The 26,028-nt window shown below is 38.3% G+C and overlaps 1 protein-coding gene and 1 pseudogene across 7 annotated transcripts in view; one reads left to right on the top strand and one right to left on the bottom strand.

The window, feature by feature from the left end:
• Positions 1–26,028, bottom strand: part of PDS5B (PDS5 cohesin associated factor B) — a 200,465-nt gene that overhangs the window by 146,004 nt on the left and 28,433 nt on the right. The gene's annotated exons all lie outside the window — the stretch shown is intronic.
• LOC308605132 (small ribosomal subunit protein eS6-like) lies at positions 20,907–21,824 on the top strand (annotated as a pseudogene). Its single transcript has one exon. The product of its transcript is annotated as a small ribosomal subunit protein eS6-like (transcript).

Here is a 26,028-nt window from a genome sequence, read left to right as displayed (position 1 = left end):
AAAGAGTAAGAGAATAGGGCTTCCCTGGTGGCACAGTGCTTGGGAGTCCGCCTGCCGATGCAGGGGACATGGGTTCGTGCCCCGGTCCGGGAGGATCCCACGTGCCGCGGAGCGGCTGGGCCCGTGGGCCATGGCCGCTGGGCCTGCACGTCCGGAGCCTGTGCCCCGCAACGGGAGAGGCCACACCAGTGAGAGGCCGCGTACCGCAAAAACAAACAAACAAACAAAAACTGAACTTTCAAATGAAGAGTAGGCAAAGATATTCAATGTTTTATACTGTGGCAGGAGCCAAGAATGCAAACATTCTTAACTGTCAAAGACACCTCTGCCTGTAAGAAGAATAAAATCACAATCTCTCTCTCACAAAGCATTCCTCTTCCTTCCTCCCTCCCTCCCAACCAATCTCCCTCCACCTCCCACTGCAAGTTCCTAAAAGGAAGTGAACTGAATTCAAGTCAATTAGATGCAATGAATTCCATCAGATGACCCAGTTCTCATCTCCATCCTCATTGCGCCTCTCTTCCGATCTAAAACTCAACAATTCTATTAACCTACTGTATCACATACTCCTAGTTATCTGCAATTCTTACTATTCAGCTCTCCAACAATATCAGTTAAATATGACCTGTTCTTCACAGATCCATTAATGCAGTTACTCACTTACTTACTTGAAAATTAATTTTTGATCTTTCTTTTAAATTTTCTCAGGAAAACAAGCTTTCAACAGAAAAAATGTCAATACAGAAAACGGTTTTATTATCTTTCACTTTGAAAGAAGATACTTCTTTCCAATCCCCTGGCAAACCAATTCTCTTCCACTAAAAGGATAAAAACTCACAGAAAATGAACTACATTTTTAAAATACCAATCAGAAATAAACTTTAAAATACAGACTGTCTTATTAGATGCAAATAGCCAGCTCAGTAGATTAGCCTTGTGCAAAATATCTATAGTTTATCCTACAAAGAGGGCTCCATTTTCTCTTATAGAAAATGTAGGTAGTAACTATTTGCTTAAACACTATATAAACTGTAAAGCACTACACCTATAGTTACCAAACCGTGCACCAAGACATCTCAAACACCCTAGACTTCATAGCAAACTCACAGGTACTGTGGGATATTTTTAATTACCAAGGAAAACAAAACTATTCTCAAGAGCTGTCAGACACCATGTGAACTACTAGCTCGAAGGAGTTCTATTTCAACATGAGATCATTCTAAATGTATTTTGATGGTTACCATATCTTTGAGAAACTGGGTTTAGGGCAGTGGATGTGATAAAAAGTACTGCACGGAAATCAATGTAAAATAGGAAATGCAGGTGGCAGTGTCTAATCTAATTCTAAGACTTCAGAACTTGCACATGCCCAACAGACACACATAATCCATCAATAAGTAACTGTCGTTATTTAATAATAAAAAGGAAATGTTTTTTCTTTCAATTAAAAAATCAATTCTTAGGCCATAAATACTTATTAAACTATCGGTACCTATTAGATATTATTTTTTGCCTCTATGAAAAAATAATGAAATGCTAAGGGCACCGTGAACCAAGAACTTCTGGGAACCTCTCACTGTATGTTTACAGGGGATTTTCACAGACGTTTGCAGTTGCACCAAGGTGCAATATCTTTATCCTATCTTCACTGGTGTCAGGGTGAAGAAAATAAACTGTGAAGACTGAAAACATGGCAAAAACGACTAGGATGTTGACAGGTTGCTCAGTGTCACATTTCATTCTAGAAAAGCAGGAGACAAAACTAAAGGTTGAATACAATGATTAAATAAGAAAAAAATATCCAAATGTTGCCTGTATTATGTTGGTTTATTTAAAGACAAGTGCTAATTTAGTTTCAAAACCTTGGTTATCTATCAATGGTCTTCAAACACTCTTTAGCAGCTGAGCTCTATTTTCAAACAAAATCTCCCACCGTATATTCTAAGTTACAAAATATCTAAAAAGCAGAAGTCTCTTTTGTAGCTGATGAGTAGCCTAGGACCACAGTCTGGCCTACCTCCTCCATACCTGTAACAGTATTCACTGGAACCACTAGGCTTCAACAAATAGTTTTAGGTTGCTGCAGGGAAGAGGGAAAGGCCTTTCCTGACCTTCAACCTGTTTACTGAAGATCTCATTTAAATAATGGATTCAAGGATGCACAGGGTACAATCCATAGCCCAAAGCTAAGACAATGACTTTCAAACTTTTTTTAATTGCAATACAACCCAGTACATAAATACACTTTCTTAAAAAAAAATCTCATTAAATAATATTCTTCTTATGTGTAATTCATTCTGAGATTTTCTATACAAATTGAAACTTGGTTTACAAAACTCTGACCTAAGAAATTACCTCAATGACTTCTCAACCTGCAATAAATAAATAGATAGATAGTTTAAAGTGAGTTAAGAGAGAAGGAGAAAGGAAAGAACAAATTTCTTACTCGGAAATAATACATCAAACAAACAAAACCCATCAAGATTTCCACCTCACAGTGCACGCTGGAAACCCAACAAAAACAACAGAAAAGACGTGGGGAGAAAGGAGGAAATAGGAAGGAGTGAATCTGCATGAATAAGAGCTGAATGTAAAAAAATAAAATCATCAAAATCTTATCTCTAGTTAAGAAAGAACTTTTCAACCTGAAAATAAGAGTAAACCTTTAAATATTTTTTAGTAGTTTCTGATTTTACAGTGGTCAACTTCATAATAACATTTCTCTCTCCTCTTCCCCGAATCCATTAAAATGGCCAAAGAAATGAAAACTAAGGGGAAAAAATGACAGCAGTGTTAGAAATCAGAAGATCACTGACAACACTGATAGTCAACACAAGCAAAACCAGGACTCAGTAAACCACCCCAACTCAGAATTAGGGGGTGGGGGACTGAATGAAGACAGGAAGATAAAAGTTCCCTAGGTTTGGGCCACAGTAATTAACAAACAGGCAAACAGAATCTTCCAACAGCATACTCTTACCTCTACAGCAACTCCTTTCCTAATTCCTGTTAATAACCTCAGCTCAAAGAACACAGAAAACAATGGGATTTTTTTTTAAAGTAAATTTACTTATTTATTTATTTATTATCTTAGGCTGCGTTGGGTCTTTGTTGCTGAGCACAGGCTTTCTCTAGTTGCGGCGAGCAGGGGCTACTCTTCATTGCAGTGCGTGAGCTTCTCATTGCAGTGGCTTCTCTTGTCACGGAGCACGGGCTCTAGGTGCGCGGGCTTCAGTAGTTGTGGCACGCAGGCTTCAGTAGTTGTGGCTCGTGGGCTCTAGAGCGCAGGCTCAGTCGTTGTGGCACACGGGCTTAGCTGCTCCGCAGCATGTGGGTCTTCCCAGACCAGGGCTCGAACCCGTACCCCCTGCGTTGGCAGGTGGATTCTTAACCACTGCGCCACCAGGGAAGCCCCAAACGATAGGATTTTGAAAGTCCACCAGAAACCAAAACAAAATTAAGATAGGTAAAGACTTTGCACCTGAGCTTTTCCTGACTTGGCATAGACTACGAGATAAATCAAGTTGGGATTTTGTGACCCAAATGCTCTCACAGCCATCTGTCTTGTTCACAGGAGACACAAGCCCTACCAATGTGCTCCCAGCCCACATACCCTAAAAATAACCCTATTTTTAAAGCCTGTCTCAATTCAATTACAATACTAGGGATAACCCACAGAGAAAGAACTACGGCTACCCATTCCCTTGGAAGGACCCATCCAGACAAAATAATCCTAATTTGTACAACTGCTAAAGAAGCCCACACCTGCTACCAATAATGACTAATTTAGAATTCCATTTACAAATATAACTGCATAAAGAAAAATCAACAAGCACATCAGGAGACTCAGAGTCCAAAAGAGGTACACGAAATGAGAATCAGAGCAAAAAGGCCAAAGTTAATATAAATACACAACAGAAATACATTTTAAATTTTTAATTACTACTGCCAATGAAATGTGGATACGTATGTTTAATAAACAAAGTAAGCTTGTATGAAAAGTAGCAACAATAAAACAAGAGAATTCTAGTGACTTGAGAGTGTGATAGTCCAAACTGGAAGGGATGAGGGGAGAGAGAACTAAATATCACCAGAAGCAGTGAAGAGCCCAAAAAGCACAACTGAAAAAACTGAACATCCATATCAATATAGTCTATATATTATGAAGGACCCAACTGATCCAGTAGAAAACTGTTATCATATTGCTGAACTCATACAAAGAAAAATATACAAGGACATTTCCATGCTCCATCACTTCCATGCTCCCCACCTCTCCATCCCCATAAAAATGGAATGAGTTGAAACTTGGGCAGTGGGCAGTAGGCAGTAGGCAGTATGCACATGGAGATGCAAGAGGGTAAATGTCCATACCAGCACTATGCCAGTTATAAGGAGGAAAGCTGAACCTGAGAGTCATCCTTTAAGCATGAACCCTAGAAAGTTCCCAGAATATAATAAATCCTGTATCTTAGCAGATACAAAAGCAAATCCTCTGTGGGCTTAAAAAAAACCTTCTCAATGTAGTCTCCCAAGTTTCCCAAGTATTAAGCTCAACAAAACTTGAGTCCTACTCAAGGATCACCAAACACATAAGCAAATGAACACCACATGTGAGATGCATGCACCACTGAATTCAGATATTAAAATTTAATCACCAAAAGGTAAGACATGGATGAAATGTTGAAGAAGTTTTTTAAAATGAAATTACAAAATATGCTAGCAAGAAGAGGCTGCTGAGAATAACCAGAAAGACTGGGGCAGGGGGAGGAAACCACAAAACTGTAATGAAAAGTAATGGCTGATTTCAAAATCTCACTGGACCAGTTAAACAGATTAAAGATGGATAGAGTCATAAAAATTAGCAATTTGAAGAAACTACCTAAAATGCAGGGCTAAGAGACAAACAGAAAAGAAATTTAAACGGAAATTAAGAGATACTGAAAGATACAGAGAGAACTGTGAAATCCTGGTAGGAGAAATTTAAAAAAAAAAAGAAATTGTAGGGGAATTCCCTGGCAGTCCAGTGGTTAGGACTCTGAGCTTCCAATGCAGGGGGCACAGGTTCAATCCCTGGTCGGAGAACTAAGATCCCACAAGCCGTGCAGCACGGCCTAAATAAATAAATAGAATCTTAAAATCACCTTTAACAAAAAAGAAAAAGAAAGAAGAAACTGTAAACGTGAAAGCAGAATACAAACAAGCACTGTACACAGTAACAAGTCTCATTTGCCTAAAATGCTGGGCAACATTATCATGAAAGTTGGGGGGGGGGTGTTGATCAGAGTAAAAGAGACTTTTTGCGTCATCTTTGAAAAAGGCTAAGGTATTCATCTTAAAATTAACTTTAAGTATGCAAGATAGAATTTCCAGGGTACCAATTTTTTATAAAAAGAGACTTCCATACCAAAAAGAAATAAGAAATGGAGGGTGACATCAGCATCGTGGTGGCATGAGTCATTCCTCTTATCACTCCCCTTCTATTTACAACTAATCAGAACATCCATAACCCAAAAAAAGCACCTCTGCACAGCACAGCAGGACATCCAAGAGATCCAAACATCCGTTCACCCAACAGTGAGTGGACAGGACCTTGCAGGAGGCTGGGAAGCAAGGGGAGTGGCAGCAGGTCCAACAGAAGGTCAGCAAGACCTTTCTGGCAGAGAAGGTAAAGGTCTGCCCAGCCTCTGCAGCTGGAGGAACCCATTGTTCTGAGGGGAGACCACAGTGACTGCGGGTAGGGACACAAAAGGGAAGATGGCAAAGAAAACTGAGGGAAAGTGTATCCTGCTATCTGCCCTGAAATTCTGGCAAGATATGTGGACCCATGGACCTCTGTGCACCCCCCCAACCCCTGCTACCCCAACTCCAGGATCACCCTACTGGGCTGTGGGCACCCTCAAAGCCCCAAGTGCTGAGCACACACCTCTTCCCACTCTGCCGCCACTCCTTTTTCTCCGCCAGCTTTTTTTATGCACAGGCTCCCAACCTTAGCCAAGAGTCAGTGGTGGTAAGAAAAAACAAAAACTTGTGCTATATAGCACCACCTAGAAAACAAAAGACTCCTAATTACCAACCTACTGAACTGTCAGACTCAAAATAAACAAAGCCTTGCCTAAATAAGGTGTTCACTACTTCAAATGCAATGACAGAAACACTTGTCATCAAACAATATGAAAAAAAAAAGGAACTCTGTATCACAAAAAGAATGACAATTTTCCAGCAACAAACACAAATACATGCAATAGTGTGATCTGACTGATAAAGAATTCAAAACAGCTATTATGGAGAAATTTGACAAGCTATAAGAAAATGCAAAAAAAAGCAATATTAACAACTTGATGAATAAAATTGATGAACAGTAGTATGTTACCAAAAAAGACTGAAATTCTAAAAAAGAACCAAACAACTTCTGGAGCTGAAGAACTCAATAAATGAGATGAAGAATGCATTAGAAAGCAATGGAAATAAAGCAGATCAGATGAAGAGAGAGTAAGTGACGTTGAGGATAGGAACAGAGACAATTCAGGTGAAGAGGAGAAGGAACTAAGATTTTTAAAAACTGAAGAAACGGGCCTCCCTGGTGGCGCAGTGGTTGAGAGTCCGCCTGCCAATGCAGGGGATACGGGTTCGTGCCCCGGTCTGGGAGGAACCCATATGCCGCGGAGCGGCTGGGCCCGTGAGCCATGGCCGCTGGGCCTGCGCGTCCGGAGCCTGTGCTCCGCAACGGGAGAGGCCACAACAGTGAGAGGCCCGCATACCGCAAAAAGAAAAAAAAAAAAAAAAAAAAAAAAAAAAAAACTGAAGAAACCCTATGAGAAATATCAGACTCGATTAGGAGAAGCAATGTAAGATTAACAGATGTACCAAAAAAACAGAGGGAAAAGGTAATAGAAATTATATTTGAAGAAATAATAGCTGAGAACTTCCCAAGCCTGGGGAAAGAACTGGATAAAACAAGTCCATGAAGCTAATACAACACCTTATTATCTCAATGCAAAAAGACCTTCTCCAGACACATTATGTTAAAATTCTCAAGTCAATGATAAAAAACTTTAAGGGCAGCCAGGGAAAAAAAAAAGATGGGAACCCCCTCTCTGACCCCAATTAAGCTATCAGCAGATTTTTCAACAGAAACTACACAGGCCAGGAGAGAATGGAATGACAAAGTATTGAAACATTAAAACTGCCAGCTAAGAATACTCTATCCAGCAAAATTACCTTTCAGATATGAAGAAGACATAAAAGCTTTCCCAGACAAACAAAAGTGAGGTCACCACCATTAGACCTGCCTTACGAGAAATGTTGGGATGAGCAATTTAAACTGAAACAAAAAGACAAAAGTACACAAAACTCTAAGGTGATAAACAGAATTAGAAAACTTTTACTTTTTTTACAAAAATATATAAAAGTCTCGATTATAGCATCAAGGTTAAAGGAAAAGAACATTAAAAATAAGTATAGCTACTACAACTTGGTAATGAAATCACAATATGAAAAGATAATTTGTGACATCAAAATTATAAAGAAGAAAGAGTAAAAGGCTGAAACCTTTATAGGTGAGTGAAAATAAGTTGCTATCCACAGAAAAAGGACCATTTACTTAAGAAGTGGGTTACGTAAACCTTATGGTAACCACCAAGCAAAAATCTAGAGCAGAGACACAAATCATAAAAAGGGGGGGGAGGGGTGACTGAGCAAATCGCCATGGCAAACCACTACATACAAAGGTAGACAAAAACAGAAAGACAGGAAATGGAAAGACAAAATAACCAGAAGGCAAAACATAAAATGGAGGTAGTAAATCTTTACATGTCAATAATCACCCTAAACGTAAATGGACCGACCTCACCCACCAAAAGACACATAATAGCTGGATGGATAAAAAAACAAGACCCAGGGCTTCCCTGGCGGTGCAGTGGTTGAGAGTCCGCCTGCCAATGCAGGGGACACGGGTTCGTGCCCTGGTCTGGGAGGATCCCACATGCCGCGGAGCGGCTGGTCCCGTGAGCCGTGGCCACTGAGCCTGCGCGTCCAGAGGCTGTGCTCCGCAACGGGAGAGGCCACAACAGTGAGAGGCCCGCGTACCGCAAAAAAAAAAAAAAAACAAGACCCAACTATACTCCACCTACTGGAGACTCATTTCAGCTTTAAAGACACATGTAGACTCAGAGTGAAAAGACAGAATATGATATTCCAAGCACATAGAAACCAAAAGAAGGTAGGTGTAGCCATACTTATGTCAGGCAAAGTAGACTTCAAGCCAAAAGTGTAACAAGAGACGACAAAGGTCATTACATAATGATAAAGGGATCAGTATTTCAAGAAAGCATAACAAAAGTAAATATATACAACCCCAACATTTAAGCACAGGACACGTTAAACAAATACTAATAAATCTTAAGGGAGAAAGGGACAATACAGTAACGAACTTCAGTAGCCCCCCAACAGTAATGGATAGATGATCCAGACAGAAAATCAGCTAGGTAACACTGGAATTGAACCACTGTCTAGAACAAATGGACTTAAAAGACATATAGAGAACAATCCATCCAATAGCAGCAGAATGCACATTCTTTTTAAATGCACATGGAACATTCTCCACAACAGATCCTACCTTAGGCCACAAAACAAATATCGACAAATTTAAGAAGACTAAGACCACACCAACTGTCTTTTCTGACCACAATGATATAAAATTAGAAATAAACAAGAAAAAATTGAGAAGACCTACAAATATGTAGCTACTAAACAATACACTTCTAAAAAACCACTGGGTCAACAAAGAAATCAAAAGGGAAATAAAAATTCTCAACACAAATGAAAATGCAAAAAAGACACATCAAATATTGTGGGATGCAGCAAAAGCAGTTCTGAGAGAAAAATTTATAGCAATAAATGCAAATACTAAGAAATTAGAAAGATCTCAAATAAATAACCTAGCTTTACACTTAAGGAACTAGAAAAAGAACAAATTAAATCCAAAGTTAGGAAGGAAATAATATAAATAATATAAAATGGAGACCAGAAAAAACAATAGGATCAATGAAACTAAGACCTGGTTCTTCAAAAAGATAAACAAAATTGACAAACCTTTAGCTAGACTAAGAAAAAAAAAAGAGGACTCAAAATTAGAAACAAAAAAGGAAATACTACAACTGATGTTACAGAAGTACATAAAACTGTGACTACTATGAACAATTTTATGCCAACATAACGTAGAAGAAATGGATACATTTCTAGAAACATACAACCTGCCAAGACTGAATCAAGAAACAGGAAATCTGAACAGACCAACAATGAGGAAAGAGATTGAATCAGTAATCAAAAATCTCCCAATACAGGGCTTCCCTGGTGGCGCAGTGGTTGAGAGTCCGCCTGCCGATGCAGGGGACACGGGTTCGTGCCCCGGTCCGGGAAGATCCTACATGCCACGGAGTGGCTCGGCCCGTGAGCCATGGCTGCTGAGGCTGCACGTCTGGAGCCTGTGCTCTGCAACGGGAGAGGCCACAAAAGTGAGAGGCCCACGTACCGCAAAAAACAAAACAAAACAAAACAAAAAACCTCCCAATACAGAAAACTCCAGAACCAGACATCTTCACTGAAGAATTAACACCAATCCTCCTCAAACTCTTCCAAAATACTGAGGAAGGAAAATGTCCTAACTCATTCTATGAAGCCAGCATTACCTTGATACCAAAACCAGATAAGGATACCACAGGAAAAAAATATATAGACCAATATTCCTGATGAATATAGAGAAGCAAAAATTCTCAACAATATATTAACAACCAAATTCAAGAATACATGCAAAGGCGTACTACACCATGAGCGAGTGGGATTTATCCCTGATATGCAAAGGATGACTTAATGTATGTACATCAATAAGTGTAATACATCACATCAATAAAATAAAGGGCAAAAATCACATGATCATCTCAATATTTGCAGAAAAATTACTGACAAAATGCAAAATTCTTTCATGAGGAAAACCCCCAACATATTGGGTATGGAGGACTATACCTCAACATAAAGGCCATATAGTCAATGGAGAGAAGTTGAAAGTGTTTCCCCTAAGATCCAAAACAAGACAAGGATGCCCACTCTCACCACTCCTAATCAGTATATTACCAGAAGTACTAGATAAAATAGTTGCACAAGACCAACAAATAAAAGGCATCCAAATTAGAAACAAAGTAAAACTGTTGCTATTTGCTGATATGATGTTACACATAGAATCCAAAAAAATAAAAAAATAAAAAAACTGTTGGAATTAGTCAACAATTTCAGTAAAGTGCAGAATACAAAATCAACATACAGAAATCAGTTGCAGTCCTTTACGCTAATGATGGAGCATTTGAAAAAGAAAGAAAACTATCTAGGTTACCATAGCATCAAAAATAATAAAATATTTACAAATAAATTAAACCAAGGAAGTGAAAGATCTGTATAATGAAAACCGCAAGACTGCTAAAAGAAATTAAAGACATAGATAAATGGAAAGATATCCCACACTCATGAAACAAAAGAACATTGTTAAAATGGCCACACTAACCAAAGCTATCTACAGCTTCAACACAATCCCCATCAAATAAAAGGCCATTCTTCATAGGAATAGAGGAAGTAATCCTAAAATTTGTGGGACCCACAGAAGATCCCAGTCAAAGCAATTCTGAGAAAAAAAGAGCAAAGCCAGAGAGATCAAACTTCCAGATTTCAAACTATACCACAAGCCATAGTAATAAAGACAGTATGATACAAGCACAAAAATAGACACAACAGCCAACGAATAAGGAGCCCAGAATTAAACCCCAGCATATAAGCTCAACAGATATTCACCAAGGGACCTGAAAATACCCAACAGGGAAAGAACAGTCTCTTCAACAAATGATGGTGGGAAAACTGGAGAAATACATGCAGAACAAAGAAACTGGACCTCAGTCTAACTCCACTCACAAAAATTAACTCAAAGTGGATCAAAGACAAACACAAGACCTGATACCATTAAACTTCTAGAAGAAAATGTAGGGAGGAAGCTCACCAATAATGGTTTTGGCAATGAATTTTTAGACTTCACCAAAAACACAAACAGCAAAACCAAAAAATCAACAAATGGGACGACATCAAACTCAAAAGCTTCTGCACAGCAAAAGAAACAGCAAAATCAAAAACCGTACACAGAGAAAATTTACCCAAACCATATACTGGATACTGAGTTAATATACAAAATGTAAAGAACTTAATAACAAAAATAAATCCAATTAAAAAATGGGCAGAAGAAATAGATATTTTCCCAAAAAGAACATCAAAATGGTCAACAGGCATATGAAGAGATGCTTGACATCACACTAATCATCAGGGAAATACAAATCAATACCACAATGAGATATCCCCTCACACATGTTAGAATGGCCATCACCAAGAAGATGAGACAACAAGTGCTGGGGAAGATGTGGTGAAAACGGAACTCTTATAAATTGTTGGTGGGAATGTAAATTGGTCCAAGCACTATGGAAAACAACATGGTTGTTCAATAAAAACAACATGGCTGTTCCTCAAAAAAAAATAAAAATAGACCTACCATACAATCCAGCAATTACACTTCTGAGTATATACTCAAAGGAAACGAAAACAGGATTTTGACGAAATTCATGCACTTTCATGTTTATCACAGTATTATTCACAATAGCCAGGATACTAAAAAACCCCAAAGGCCATCAATGGATAAATGGATAAAATAGAGGTGGTATATATACACAAAGGAATATTACTCAACCATGAGAAAGGAGGTTATCCCGCCATTGCAACAACATGGATGGAACTTGTGCACATTATGTTAAGTGAGGTAAATCAGAGAAAGACATGTTACCACTTATAAGTGGAATCCAAAAAGTTAAACCTATAAAAAACACAGTAACATGGTGGTTGCCAGGGGATGCATGGGGTAGAAAGAATGGTGGATAAGACTAATGGTGTTCAGGGGTACAAACTTGTAACAAGTAGTAAATAAGCCATATAGATCTACGCACAGAATAATACAGACAATAATGCTGTACTATAATTATGCAATGTGATTAGTACCACTACTTCAACAATCATATTACAGTATATGAATGTATCAAAGTAATATGCTGTACACCTCGGACTTACACAATGTTACATATCAAATTTATTCAATTAAAAGAAACCTTAATAAAAAAGAAAAAAAAAGAAATGGATTGTGGTAAAATAAAAATAAATCTTTAAAAATAAATAAAAGCAAGCAGTGGCTTCCCTGGTGGCGCAGTGGTTGAGAATCCGCCTGCCGATGCAGGGGACATGGGTTCGTGCCCCGGTCTGGGAAGATCCCACATGCCGCAGAGCGGCTAGGCCCGTGAGCCATGGCTGCTGAGCCTGCGCGTCCGGAGCCTGTGCTCCACAACGGGAGAGGCCACAACAGTGAGAGGCCCACGTACCACAAAAAAAAAAAAAAAAAGCAAGCAAAGAAAAGGGAAAGGTTGGGCAAACAGAAAATGGAAAATACAAGAAAAAGAAAAGTGGGCACCTACATTATTATCAGACCAAACAGATTCTAAAACATAAAGAGTTATAAGACATCATCATAAAGAAGTCATCACAAAATAATTAAAATAGTGAAATCACCAGGAGGGTAATTTTAAATTTATATGGACTGTTAAATGACTTTAAAATACAGCAAAAATTGATAAAACCACAGGGATAAACGGACATATCTATGAACAGAGTACAAAGAGTTTTAACACCTTTTCCACTACTGATATATTATACACTAGAAAAATTAACAAAGATATAGAAAACTTAAATAAGATAATTAACAAGCTTGACTTGTTGGTCATTTATAGAACCCTGCACCCTTACACATTCTTCTCAAGCACAATATATAACACTTACAAAAATTAAGCACAATCTGGCATACAACAAATTCAAAAGAATCCAAATCTCACCGACCACATCATTCTGACTAAAATGTCATCAATCAGTAGAAAACAAAAAGATAAATATGTCCATGTGTTAGGAAATGTAAAAACACACAAGTAATAATTATAACAGAGATGTAAGAAAAATAGATATAAAACTTGTAGTAATTAGGGAAAGTAGTATAGAAAGGAAAATTGAGAGCCTTTTATGTTTATACTGAAAAGAAAAATCGGGTTAAAATAAAGAAGTTAAGCATGAAACCTAAGGAGCCAGGAAAAGAAAATAAGAATAAAACAAAAATGAACCCAAAGAATAGAGAAAAAAAAATAATAAAGAGCAGAAGTTAATTAGGAGAATACATCTAAACAGCCAAAAATTGATAAGGCTGATCCAGAATAGAAACTTGTAAAATTAACATCAGGAATAAAAAAAGAATGTAACTACAGACATTAGTATGGGTATTAAAAGCATGATAAGAATACTTTAAGCCAAGGATTGGCAAACATTTTCTTAAAAGACTAGACAATAAATGCTGTTGGATTATGGCTCATACCTTCTTTCCTAACTCTGCACTTACAGCACTAAAGCAATCACAGACAATATGAATGGGTGTGGCTGCATTCCAATAAAACTTTATTTACAAAAAGAGGCAGGCAGTCCGTGGGCAATACTTTGCTGACCCCTGCTTTATGCCAATAAATCTGGCAACTCAGGTGACATAATTTCCTAGAAAAACAACATAAATAACAAAACCTTATCCTAGAAGAAATTTAAAAATCTAAATATACCAGTAATCATTAAAGAAACTGAAAATTGAAATCTTCCCACAAACGAAACATCAGGCTTAACGAGCTGTTTCAAATTTTCAAAGAACAGAATGGTTCCATCTTACACAAAAGCTTCCAGAAAACAGACACAAAGAGAATATTTTCCATCTTTCTGTGAAACTAATAAAACTCTGACATGAAAATCAAAAAATACTACAAAAACTCATAAGCAAACATACATACATGGATTAACCACATAACTCCAGCAACGTATCTTAAAAGACAGCTATATCACAGCACTGCTCAACAGAACTTCCTGCAATGGAAACGTTCTATAATTTGCACTGTCCAATATCATAGCCGCTAGCTACAATTAACACTTGAAATGTGGCTGGTATGCCTAAGAAACTGGATTTTAATTTTGCTTAATTCTCATTAAAATTAAACTGCCACATGGGGCTAGTGGCTTCTATAGTGGACAGTGTAGCTATCTTATGACCAACTTGGGTTTATCCTAATAATGCCAGGTTGGTTTATAACCAGAAAAATCTATCAACATCATCTACCACATCAACACACTCTAGGAAGAAAGAGAACTATCTCAACACATGCAGAAATCAATGCACATTTGCTAAATATACAAAAAAAGAAAATAAGCTTACCTAAATAAAGGTTATCTACCAAAAACCAACAACAAACATCATTCTTAATGGTGAAACGTATCAAGTATTCCCTCTAAAGCCAAAAAATAAGAATTCCACTACCACTACTGCTCTGTAATATTTACCAGAAGATTCTAGCTAGTACACTAAGAAAAGGAAATCAGTGTATAAGGATTAGAAAGAAACTAGTCTCATTATATGCAGGTGATATAATTTGCTATGTAGAAACTCATAAACAGCAAAATATTGGAAAACAAAAAGCTTAATAAGGTAGGCAGATTAGTATGCAAAAATCTACTGCATTTCCATACACCAGCCAAAGCAACTGAAAATGTAAAATAAAAAAAATATTTCAAGGTACATTTTAAAGATCTAACCAAACATGTTTAAGACCTATATGATGAAAAACTGTAACACCTTACTAAAAAACATAATATAAAATCTAAATGCTTACAAAGATATACTATGTTCATATCATAAAGACAGCAATTCTCCCCCAAAGTATCTTATAGATAAATAAGTCAACAGAGCACCTGAAAGACCTTAGCACCAGATTTTAAAATTATTCAGATGTGCAAAAAGCTAAAACGCACATGAAAAATGAAGTGGGGAGGAATTTGCCCTAACAGAAAGCATAAGTTATTACAGTGAGGACAGACATATAGATCATGGAACAGAAATGAGTCTAAAAATAGACCTACACACATATGGTAACTTGATTGTGATAGAGTTAGTTTTGCAGATCAATGCAGAAAAGATGGACTCTTTAACAAAGGAATCTGAATATTCATAAAAGAAAAAATGGATTTCAATCCCTATCTCACTACTGATAAAAAAAAAAAAAAAGCATCCCCAGTGAAATGAAATGAAATGAAAGACAAAGGTTTAAAACAAGAGACATTTTTTATTTCCCAAGTCTGGAAAGATTTCTTAAACCAAACTAAATATAAATTAAAAAAATAAACCATGAAATAAAAGATAAATAACCTTTACTACATTAAAATTAATACCTCAATATGGGAGAAGGTATTTTTACAACTCAACTTTTTTTTAAAGTTAGTAACTAGAATATACAAAGAACACGTACAAATAGGGAAGAAAAGCACAACCAAACAGAAAAAAGTGTCACTATCAGGTGCATTACAAAAGACGAATAAATATCCATTAAACATCTGACAAGGTGTCCCCTCTCTCCTTTATAACAAGAAAAATAAAAATTAAGACCACAATAAGGAAGGATTTTACACACAATGAACTAGCAAAAATTGAAACAGGTAATAACACCATTAGTAAACCAGATGCCAGCAAGGGAAATGAAACTGACACAGTTGGTTTAAACTACTCTTATTTAACCCTTGTGGTTCACTAGGGACCAGCCTCCTCCCAAGCACATGTAACAAACCTGAGCTCCATTTGCAAGAAAGAAACTAACCAGTTTGCCACATTGGTCCCTTCCTTTCAGATATTTATATCTCTTATCTCATATTTTCACACTGTCAAGATACCCAAAACAATGTGGGTATGTGCCTGCCTCCCCTACAACCATTACACCCCTCTTTGATAATGTAGCTGCAATGAATTTAGGGTAGCAGTAATATCTAACTCCATTAAATAGGCCCTAACTGCCCTAATCAGAGTAACTCCATCTCCCTAAAGAGTAAATACATGGTTTACAGTAAAACAGATTTAAGCTGATGGGGATATGGCAATTCTCCAAGCCAGAGGTACTGATACACAGGTGGTTCAACCATAAGTCAGGAATTTGTTTTAGCTGAGACAAATAATAAATATGCACATGAGGACTTCCCTGGTGGCGCAGTGGTCGAGAGTCCACCTGCCGATGCAGGGGACACGGGTTCGTGCCCCGGTCCGGGAAAATCCCACATGCCGCGGAGCGGCTAGGCCCATGAGCCATGGTCACTGAGCCTGCGCGTCCAGAGCCTGTGCTCCACAATGGGAGAGGCCACAGCAGTGAGAGGCCCGCGTACCGCAAAAAAAAAAAAAAAAAAAAAAAAAAGCACATGATTTCACTTCTCACTAATGTACAATCTCTCTCTTGCAAACGAGTTCTCTCTGCAAAGACTGTCAACATCAGAGAATCTATTAATGAATGAATTATATTGACAAGCAAAAGAAAAAAAAAACACAAGATCATCTAAATTAAACTACTCCCTATTCCTGATTTATATAAATCTCTCTTAGAACAAACAGGAAAAGAGGAGAGATTCTTTAATATAATGAACAGTACCTTTCAGAAGAGCAAATAATTAAACTTAGTTAACAAAACACGAGAGCATTTCCACTTAGACAAGTGCAAGATAAGAGTGCTCACAGGGACTTCCCTGGTGGTTCAGTGGTTAAGAATCCAACTGCCAATGCAGGCGACACGGGTTCGAGCCCTGGTCCGGGAAGATCCCACATGCTGTGGAGCAACTAAGCCCTTGGGCGCCACTACTGCTGAGTCCTCGCGCCACAACCACTGGAGCCCGTGTGCCTAGAGCCCGTGCTCCGCAACAAGAGAAGCCACCGCAACGAGAAGCCCACACACCACAACCAAGAGTAGCCCCCGCTCGCCGCAACTAGAGAAAGCCCACATGAAGCACAAAGACCCAACGCAGCCAAAAATAAATAAATTAATAAATTAAAAAAAAAACAAAGAGTGCTCACAGTATCCATTTGGATTCATGAAGTGTCAAGGAACAAAATTTCCTAGTCCAACTACATTCAACAATAAAAAAGAGTTTATTGTCTTGGGGAAATAAATAGTAATCCCAAAGTAGAGAAGGCTTTCGGTATGGTTCCATTACTGCTCTTGACTCTAATTCTATCCCAGTTCCTTGACTGTGTCTTCTCCACATGCCAGTGTGAACCCCAAGACACCAGGAAATGGCAACATGGGCTACATTTTTTTAAAATATATTTACATTCAGAGATCAGTGTGACAGAAAAGTATGTAAAATTACATGTCCTACAACAGTAAAGTTAAGCAATTTTTGGTATAAACATACAAAACTAAAAGTGATGATGCAATTTATGTGCTGACCCAGATCAAAGTCCAAAATACATCATTAAATTGAAAAGGCAAAACAATACATACAGCATGATCTCCATCTGTCCTTTTCAGGACAAATTTTAAATAAAAAATGTAATTGCCAGTTCTAGCTTAGCATTTTGAAATATTTCTAGAACTCAAGATGTAACTACAAAGGAAGTCTTTGGCTGCAGGCAAGTACATTATGAAAATAGTATTCTGAAAACAAAAGTCTACTTCTAGATTGCCAAATTATTGTATTTACTACATAGTAAATGAAAGAATAAAACTAACATTCATTGAGCATCTAGTTGCCAGGAACTACATAAATTACTTTTACGTATTCAGTACTTGGTGTTACTCATCTTTCTAGCACCCCTGAAATATATGAGGTTCATGCTTATAAAGGATTAACAGAAGCAACATGTCCACAGCCCACAGGTCATAACTCTTGTAATTGACAAAGCTGGAATTCAATTCCAAATTTAATTCCAATAGAATATTATTCAGCCATTAAATGAAAGAGGGAAATCCTGCCATTTGCAACACCACAGTGGAACTGGAGGGCATTATGCTAAGTGAAATAAGTCAGAGAGAGAAAGAAAAATACTGTATGATCTCACTTATATGTGGAACCTAAACAAAACAAAAAACTGAATTCACAGATAGAGGGAACAAATTACATTGGTGGCTGCCAGAGCTGGAGGGTGAGGCGGACAAAATGGGTGAACATGGTCAAAAAGTACAAACTTCCAGTTACAAAATAAGTCATGGGGATGTAAGTGCAGCATGGTGACTATAATTAATAATACTGCATTGTATATTTGAAATTTGCTAAGAGAGTAAATCTTAAAAAGTTCTTTCCATAAAAAAAAAAATGTGTAGGTGTGGTGATGGATGTTAACTATAACTAGACTTATTGTGGTGATCATTTCACAATATATACAAATACCAAATCATTATGTTGTACACCTGAAACTAATACGGTATATATCAATCATATCTCAATTTTTTAAAGATTTTTTAAAGATTTTTTTGATGTGGACCATTTTTAAAGTCTTTATTGAATCTGTTACAATATTGCTTCTGTTTTATGTTTTGCTTTTTTGGCCGTTAGGCATGTGAGATCTTAGTTCCCTGACCAGGGATTGGACCTGCACCCCCTGCACTGTAAGGCGAAGTCCCAACCACTGGACCGCCAGGGAAGTCTCAATTTTTTAAACATTTTAACTTTACTAAGCAGCCCTTATCTTCCATTAATTCCCCATATATTGAACTTTCCACAGTTTGCCACCCTTAGAAGCTCAATGTCCTTTTTCTTCACCTTGTCGGTTCTCTAAAAACGCATTGTTCTTTTGTCAGTCTAATTTGTAGGGTCCCAGCCAATGAATTTAGGATGGATAGAGGAAACAGATTGTTTCCTCCCATACAAGAGATTAGCAAAAGACAGATTTTTATTCATGTATGGATGTATAGGAGTTCACAGAAAAATGTGACTCAAGGAGACATTTAAAATCTGAGGCTTATATAGCATCTTAGTAGGAGAAGGGCATTGATAGGAAAACAAATGACTTTTTGAAAAGATAAATGGGCCCTGACAAGAACAAATGGGAGACAGGGAAGTTTTGTGACAATGTCTGTTTAGGTGTGGTGTGGAGACTTCTCATCTCCAGTGATAAGAGTCAATCTTCCCTGGCTGCTCCAGGAAGGGTATTTATGACAATTGAGTTCTTTGGGGAAGCTATGCTTTTAGGCAGATAGGAGATTTCAGGAACTCAAACGCCTTCTTCTCAAAATAATTTTTATGCCATGATAGCTTATTCTGGACCCCTTTAAGTGTCAAGACTACAGCAATAGAGGAGAGAGACTGGGCTCAACTCTGAATACAACAAGGGTAAGTGGGGATTTGTAACAAAAACAAAAAACGTTCGCGCTTCAAAGGGTAACATCAAGAAAGTGTAACAGCTACCAACAGAATGGGAGAAAATTTATGTAAATCATATACGTATCTGCTAAGGGGCTTGTATCTAGAATATACAAAGAACTATCACAACTCAATTTTAAAATGGACAAAGGATCTGAATAGTTTTCCAAAGATACTCAAGTGATTAATACATACATGAAAAGTTGCTCAACATCATTAACCATCAGGAAATGCAAATCAAAACCACAATGAGATACCAGCTCACACCCACTAGGATGGCTATAATCAAAAAGACAGACAATAACAAGTGTGGGCAAGGATGTAGAGAAATTAAAACCTTCATACACCAATGGTAGGAATGTAAAATGGTGCTGTAGCTTTGGCTTTTCCTCAAACAGTTAAACCAAGTTAACATATGATCCAGCAGAAATAAAAACATGTCTGCACATAAACTTTTACACGAATGCTCATTATAGTATTACTTATAATAGCTAAAGTGAAAACAACCCAAATACCCATCAACTAATGAATGGATAAAATATAGTCTAGCCATATAATGGAATATTTGGCAATAACAAGAAATGAAGTACTGACGTATACCACAACACAGATGAACTTTGACAACATTAAGTTAAAGACACCAGTTACAGGGCTTCCCTGGTGGCGCAGTGGTTGACAGTCCGCCTACCGATGCAGGGGACACGGGTTCGTGCCCCGGTCCAGGAAGATCCCACATGCCGCGGAGCGGCTGGGCCCGTGAGCCATGGCCGCTGAGCCTGCGCGTCCGGAGCCTGTGCTCCACAACGGGAGAGGCCACAACAGTGAGAGGCCCGCGTACCGCAAAAAAAAAAAAAAAAAAAAAAAGACACCAATTACAAGGGACCAAATATTAAATGATTCCACTAATATGAAATGTACAGAATAGGCAGATCTATAGAGACAGAAAGCAGATTAGTGGTTGCAGAGGGGAGGGGAAGAGAAATGAGACGTTAGGGGGTGTTGGCTAAAAGGTGTGGGTTTCTTTGCGGGGTAATGAAATGTTCTAAAATTGACTGTGGTAACAGATGCACGACTCTAAATATACTAAACCATTGAGCTGTACACTAAAGTAGTGAACTGTATTGTATGTGAATTATATCCAAAAAAAGGATGTTTAAAAACACCAATGGGATAAAAGCTATAATAAATCATATACCAATCCAGGCAAAGAATCAGGAGTCTGAAAGTATGTAGTAAGGATAAGGAAACCTTCCCTGAAAAATCACACGAGCTAAATCTTTAAAAAGATGTGCAGTGTGCCAACAGAACAAACATATGCAGAGGATTTCACATGAAATTAAAAGCACACGCAGATGCACAGACATGCAAGAGAATATAACAGTCCTGGATAATTTCACACAGCAGAAGTCAGAAATTCTGTTGCAAAGTAACTAAAGATTCTGATGGAGAGGGAAGCAGAGACAGATGCATCAAGAGCCCTGAACGCTCAACTTTATTTTCTCTTGCAAGCAATGTGAAGTTAACATTTTAACCAAACAAATAAAATGATCAAATGTTTTTTATATAAACTATTTTGACAGTCCCTGGAGAATGGATTGGGAAAAGTTAAGAATGGAGTTAAGAGACTGATCAGGAGGTTTCTAAACTAATTTAAGAAAAAAATGATGAGCTCTTTTTTTGCAGAACCTCGGAACTGGTCAGCTGCTTCAGGATGAAACTGAACATCTCTTTCCCAGCCACTAGATGCCAGAAACTCAGTGAAGTGGACAATGAATGCAAACTTTGTACCTTTTATGAGAAGCGTATGGACACAGAAGTTGCTGCTAATGCTCTGGGTAAAGAATGGAAGTGTTATATGGTCGAAATCATTGGTGGGAATGACAAACAAGGTCTCCCATGAATCAGGGTGTCTTCACCCATGGCCGTGTCCATCTGCTACTAAGGGGCAGTCCTGTTACAGACCAAGGAAGACTGGAGAAACAAAGTGAAAATCTGTTCAGGGTTGCATTGTGGACACCAGTCTAAGTGTTTTCAACTTGGTCATTACTTAAAAAAAAAAAAAAAAGGGAGAGAAGGATATTCCTGAAGTCACTGATACTACTGCACCTCGTCGACTCGGGACCAAAATAGCTAAAATTCACAAACTTTTCAATCTCTCTAGAGAAGATCATGTCCACCAGTGTGTTGTGAGAAAGCCCATAAACAAAGAGGGTAAGTAACCTAGGACCAAGGCACACAAGATTCAGTGTTTGTTATTCCACGTGTTCTGCAACACAAACATCAGCATATTGCTCTGAAGGAACAGTGTGCCAAGAAAAATAAAGAAAGGCTGCAGAATATGCTAAACTTTTGGCCAAGAGAATGAAGGAGGCCAAAGAAAAATGCCAGGAAGAGACTACCAAGAGAGGGAGGCTGTCCTCTCTGAAAGCTTCTACCTCTGAGTCCAGTCAAAAATAAGATGTCTAAGAGTAACAAATAAGGTCAGATATCACAAAAAAAGAGAGAAGAATCTACACTAAACCAAAAGCAATAAGCATAAAGGAGAAGAGTGTGAGAGATAACAGAAATAGTAAATTTAATAACTAACTGGAGAGAGAAGAAAGAAAAACCAATTAAGGAATGAAACTCAGGAGTGAGGTCAATGTTGATTTGAGAGTAACCAACATTAAACAGAAGCCACAGAAATGAATGACATTGTGCAAGAAAAGCTCAGAAAGGAGATGGAGAAAAAAAACAGTCAAAGTACCGTGGAATAGTTTTTCCTCAAATTGAAATGTCCCCATATAACCAATTCACATCAGTAAAATCCATAATTACTATATTAGGAAACTAACCATAAAGATTAATACTACTTCATGAAAAAATTAGATGGCTCTAAAAAGAAAAGGGTGATAACTTCAGCCTCATTTAATATTTTCAATAAGAAAGGCTTTTAAAGGTTTGGACTAAAGGCAGCATAGTGTAATAATAAGAAGAAAAGGAATAACATACAGACTACCTACCTAGCCTGTGCTTGTAGTTCTAAACAATGTATATTAATTCATTTAATCCTCACCAACAATGGTGGGAGGTAAGCAATCTCCTTTCCTAGAAAGTGAGGCACAAAGAGGTTAAGTAATGTGCCCAAGGCTGAAAGGCTAATAAGGTCTGGGACAAGGACTCTAACAGTTCCAGAGCCCCCATGTTTTACCACAGTACTGGCTCTCAAAGGCCAGTATTAGGTTTTCAAAGCAAAAACAAAAAACCTTGGTTCAACGTTGGGTCTACCACCAACCTTGGCATATTGGTAAGTTAAGCAGTTCAGGCTGCCTCCTCAGCTCTAAGAAGGAAATAATGACAGCACCACAGGGCTATTACGAGTATTTTAGTCATGAATATGGAACACCTAACCATTACAAGTAATAATAATAAACATTTACTGAGCACATACTGGCATATATTAAGGCACTACCATAGACACTTTACACAGTTTATTTTACCTAATCTTCAAAACTGTCTCAAAAAGAATTGTTCCTCTCCTAGCCATTTTTACGGGTTAGGAAACAGATTCAAAGGGATGGAGAGACTTGTGCATCATCATGTTGTATGGTAAACAGCTTATACAATGGCCCCAATTCTCCACCCCTCCATACCCCTAGCAATGTGACACTGCTGCTCCTCCCATCAAGATAGAGCTCATTTCCCCACATCTTGAATCTTGTCTGGCCTCATGACTTGCCTTGAACCAACAGAACATGGCAGAAGTGATGTGGTGTCAGTTCCAAGTGTAGACCTCAAGAGGCCTTGCTTGTTTCTACTACCTAAGAATCCTGCCACCACCATGTGAAGAAGTCCAGACTCGCCTGATAAATGATGAGACATGTGCCTCAGTCACCCTCCATCCTCCAGCAGAGTCAGCCAACAGCCAGAAATGTGAGAAGCCACCACAGACCAGCCAGCTTCCCGACAATCTGCCAGGTGACCACTGATGTTATGAGCTATCCTAGATGAAATCTGCCAAATCTAGCCCAGGTGATCAGAACCATCCACGTGATCTACAGATTCATGAGTAATAACGCATACTCATTTTAAGCCACTGAAATTGCAGGGGCGGCGGGGAGGTTGTTACAGAGCCATAGTTAATAGAAATTCATGGTAAGCAGAAGAGCTGGAATTTAAAGCCAGGTGGTCTGACTCCAGGCTCACCCTCCTTCCAGTTTCAGAGTGGATATGACAAGCAATGCTACTGTAGTATTTTCATTTGTGAAAATGAAGTCATTTATGTTCACTCTTCTATATTCTTTAAAATTAACTTATAAAAACTCAAAATAGTAAATGTAATTCTTATTTCCTCCTTTAGGTAAACAAAAAACCCAAGAAGTATATCAGATCTAGATTCAAAACTTGGGACTTTCCTGGCAGTCCAGTGGTTAAGACTCCATGCTTCCAATGCAGGGGGTGTAGGTTCGATCCCTGGTGGGGGAACTAAGATCCCACCTGCCGTGTGGCCAAAAAACAAACAAAAAAACACACAGATTCAAACTCAACTGCTACCAACCATCTGCCCATTATTAAATATGGGATAATAAAAAAGAAAAAACTATATGCACTTTCTGAATATATTTACACTTCTTTCAAAGTAAATATTTCATATAGGGTACCCTACTAATTCCACAAGTATTGTGAAATGTACTATATTAATTTGTATTAACTCCTTCTCACTCTAAACAGATTTACTTTGCTTCCCAATTCACTGACACATACAACACACCACATCACTTACCCACCTATATCCATCTATGCCCATATAGTTCCTTTGGAAGATCTTAGTTTCCACCAAGGGATGCAGAAACGATTCCATGAAACTGGAAGTTGAGACTGCCACCCAGCCACTTTGGGTTATTCGTGCCAATGAATCAACAGATAAAGAAGGGGGTTACAGAACCACCTAGGGTTCTGATCTCACAATCAAGGGGAAGTCAGGTTGCTACCACACAAGGGGGGCTAACAGAAAGTATGTCTGGAATGCAGGAGTTCCTCTGGGAGGCCACTTAGTATTTCCATGTACTGTGATTAAATTCAGTGGAAACAATCCAGGCAGGACTGCTAATGACCCAGACCCTTAAGGAATGAAGATTTAGGTCACCCCATCAGGCAAGAAACCACAACCAGCTGAGGTATTGCCAAGAACAGAGGGACTGTGGAATGACAGCAGAAGATAATTATAGACAGCAACTACAACCACATGACTAGTTGCAGAAATGAAAATTCTAATGAGTATTTCTTCCTTTTATGATATAAAAAATTTGTATATATATTAACCAACTTATTTCTTAGCTCCCTTTCTACAACCATCTGATAGTAGCTAATCTCATATCTCCATATTTAAGTTACAGGATGTTAAGGAGAAAATGTGACATAGGTAGAAAAAAAATTAACCCACCTATGGATAAAGGGATTTTGTATCCTCTCTTAAGGAGAGCATTTGTATGTTATCAGGAGAACAAAGAATAGGTGCATTATTTCTCACCAAAAGTATACTTTTGTAATTGTCTTTATTTATAAGGTAAATATGATAAAAAGAGGTGTGCATTGGTGCTATGGTGACAAGTGATGGTCTGTGATGGCTTTTTACCTTAGCCGGGTTGCAACTACATTTTCCCAAATACGATTCATTCCCTGCATGGTTGTGGGTTAGGGTTGGCCTCAAAAAGAAAAAAAAAATTCCCATGAGATTAGAAGACAAAAGTGAAGCAGCCACCAGGTTCAGAATGCCAACCTAAGGCCAGGTGTTACCGCAGTAATCACACAGTGTCATGGAACTCTGGGCTCACTGGCATGGGGCAGCAATTGAGCCTACAGCTCTTCCAGCTCCTGTCAGATCTCCACCTTTGCTTTTCCAAATAATACTGGGGCAGGTTTGTGTGCAGCTCCATGGGGAGGTGTGCCACACCTACTGCAGATTACCTACATCATCAAGGTTGAAGGTTACCTACATCATCAAGGTTGAAGGTGTGGAAGCAGTGAGAGCCATGAAAGATCAAGTTTGGGCTCATAGGTTCTAACTCATTGCTAAAAGTTCCAAGTCTTCTTTGCAGATTCCAGTCTAACTTTCCTCTCACCCCTTCATGTCCATGTTCACTTCCCAACTACCAGCCCTGCTAACTTCAAGCCTAGCAGCAGATTCAGGTGCGTATAACTAGTTCCTACAATTGGTAAAAACCAATCACAACAATAATCTTACTTCTCTAATCAAACACTGACAAAGATAGAAATGTTATTTAGAGTTAGACTACGGTAGAAAGGTCTAAAGGTATCCACATGCTTCTTATCTACTTCTTGTAACACTGAATTAAAGATAAAAACTCAGGGGCTTCCCTGGGGGCGCAGTGGTTAAGAATCCGCCTGTCAATGCAGCAGACATGGGTTCGAGCCCTAGTCTGGGAAGATCCCAGATGCTGCAGAGCAACTAAGCCCATATGCCACAACTACTGAGTCTGCACTCTAGAGCCTTCGAGCCACAGCTACTGAAGCCCATGTGCCTAGAGCCTGTGCTCCACAACAAGAGAAGCCACTGCAATGAGAAGTCTGTGCACTGCAACGAAAAGTAGCCCCCGCTCGCCGCAACTAGAGAAAGCCTGCGCACAGCAACGAAGACCCAAAGCAGCCAAAAATAAATAAGTTTATACAAGGAAAAAAAAAGTCAAATACCACATATTCGGGTTATAATAT

This window comes from Mesoplodon bidens, assembly GCF_964165515.1.
Source record: "Mesoplodon bidens genome assembly, chromosome: 17".
Lineage (NCBI taxonomy): Eukaryota > Metazoa > Chordata > Mammalia > Artiodactyla > Ziphiidae > Mesoplodon > Mesoplodon bidens.
The sequence above is the reverse complement of the archived record's forward strand: the minus strand, read 5'-3'. Positions and strand labels throughout refer to the sequence as shown.